Genomic DNA, 2,478 nt, shown 5'->3' on the forward strand with positions numbered 1-2,478 from the left:
GGGAGCCCCAGTCTCAGAGAAAGGCAACAAAGAGAGGAGCACATGGGGAATCACAAAGGGATCATACTTCCCTAAAGCCACTGGTGGGGAAAATAAGAGGGGCTGAATTTTGTGAGTTCTTGCAACCAGCAGGCCTTGAAGACTGGAGTTTTACTTTTTAAAATATTTTTTTAAGATTTTATTTATTTGTCAGAGAGAGAGAGAGAGAGCACAAGCGGGGGGAGTGGCAGGCAGAGGAAGAAGCAGACTCCCCGCTGAGCAGGGAGCCCGATGTGGGACTCAATCCCAGGACCCTGGGATTGTGACCTGAGCCAAAAGCAGATGCTTAACCGACTGAGCCACCCAGGCATCCCAAGACTGGAGTTTTAAAGGTTGGCAGGCTTGGCTAGAATAGAGCCTTAAGAGTGCTGCCCTATTCCTGGAGAGAAGACAGGCAAGCAACCTGGGGGGAGGATGGCCCAATCTGAGGAACACCTAAGGCTCACAAGGGAGAGATTGTTTGCTCTTCTTGGAGCACATCTGTGAAAAGTGGCATTCACAGAGATCCTTCTCTGGGAACAAAAAGCCAGCGGGTGCCATTCTCCTCCCCCACTGCTCAGCGTAGGCACAGATCCACCTGCTGAAGGTGGCTTGCCCAGACACTGGCTGCCTTGCTTGTTTGCTACAGGTCCCACCCCACTGTGCTCTGGCACAACTGCCCTTCTCAGTCAAACCTGCATCTGTCCCAGTGTGGCAAGACCCTCCCCTAGAAGACCAGTGCAGGCCCCCACCACACCACGTCCCTAAATTTTGGAGTTTTAGAAGTCAGTAAGCTTGGCTGAGATACAGCCCAATGTGCACTGTGCTGCTCCAGGCAAGCAAGCAACCTGGAGACAAGATGAAAATGGCAATCTGAAAAATGCCAGGGATGTACGGGGGAGATAATTCGCTCTTCTGGGAGAGATTGCCTGAAAGCAGCAAGCACAGAGGCTCCTCTCCCAGGACAAAGGAGCTGGCTGGCACCATTTCCCTCCCCAACCCTTCAGCATAAACACAGAATCAGCTTCAGTAAACAGCACAGTGCCAACACTGGCTGCCTAACCTGTTTATACCAAGTCCCACCCCATGTGCTCTGCTGGTACTGCCTTTCTTGGGCAAGTGTGCCCAAGTCCCAGCACAGTGGACCCCTTCCCAGAAGACCAGCAGAAACGCCACATACACCACGTCTCCCAACCAGAGAATTCTGCAAGGATTCAGTTCTAGTGGAAGTAGCTTCAGGTCTCATTTAACAAGTAGACCAGAGCATGCCTAGTTAGAACTTGCCACACTCTGGCCAAGGTCCAAACACTTCCCAAGGCAGGCAAGGGGAGCCTCTGCAGACCACTGACCTGAAGGATAGAGCAGCCAAAACACAGCAGCAGAGTGCACACAGCACACCCAGACACACTTCCTGAAGCGCCAGGCCCTGGACACTATATGACCTCTTCTTCATAAAGCCACTACTCTCAAGATCAGGGAACATAGCAGGCTTTTCTAACACGGAGAAGAAGACACTTAGACAAAATGCCAAGACAGCGGAATTCATCACAAATGAAACAACAAGAAAAGGTCATGGCCAGATAGCTAATCAAAACAGATATAAGTAATATGCCCGATAGAGAATTTAAAGCAACAGTCATTAAGGATACTCGCTGGGCTTGAGAAAGGAATGGAAGACTTCAGAGAGGTCCTTACCACAGAGATAAAAGAGTTAAAAAACAGAAATGAAAAATGCAATAGCTGAGATACGAAATAGACTGGATGTAATGAATACAAGGATGGAAGAAACAGGAGAGTGAATAAGAAGCTAGAATAATGGAAAATAATGAAGCTGAAAAGAAGAGGGAAAGAAAAACATTAAACCATGAATGTAGAATTAGGAAGCTCAGTGACTTCATAAAGCATAATAGCATTCATATCATAGGAGTCCCAGAAGAAGAAGAGAGAGAAAAGGGGGCAGAAAATTTATTTGAGGAAATTATAGCTGAAAACTTCTCTATCTGGAAAAGGAAACAGACATCCAAATCCAGGAGGTACGGAGGACTCTCATCAAATTCAACAAAAGCAGGCCAACACCAGGATATATTGTAATTAAATTTAAAATATAGTGATAACGAAAAAATCCTAAAAGGGGCAAGACAAAAGAAGTCCCTAACTTACAAAGAAAGACCCATAAGGCTAGCTGAAGATCAATCCACAGAAACTTGGCAACAAAGAAGAAGGTGGCATAATATATTTAACGTGCTGAATGGGAAAAATCTGCAGCCAAAAAAGGCTGCAGCAAGGCTATCATTCAGAGTAGAAGGAGGGATGGTTTCTCAAACAAAAACTAAGGGAGTTCATAACCACTAAATCAGCCCTGTAAGAAATATTAAAGGGGACTCTTTGAGTGGAAAGAACAAAAGTGACAAAGACTAGAAAGGAACAGAGAAAATCTCCAGAAACAACAACAAAACAAGT

This window comes from Neomonachus schauinslandi, chromosome X (genome assembly GCF_002201575.2).
Source record: "Neomonachus schauinslandi chromosome X, ASM220157v2, whole genome shotgun sequence".
In the NCBI taxonomy this organism is placed as follows: domain Eukaryota; kingdom Metazoa; phylum Chordata; class Mammalia; order Carnivora; family Phocidae; genus Neomonachus; species Neomonachus schauinslandi.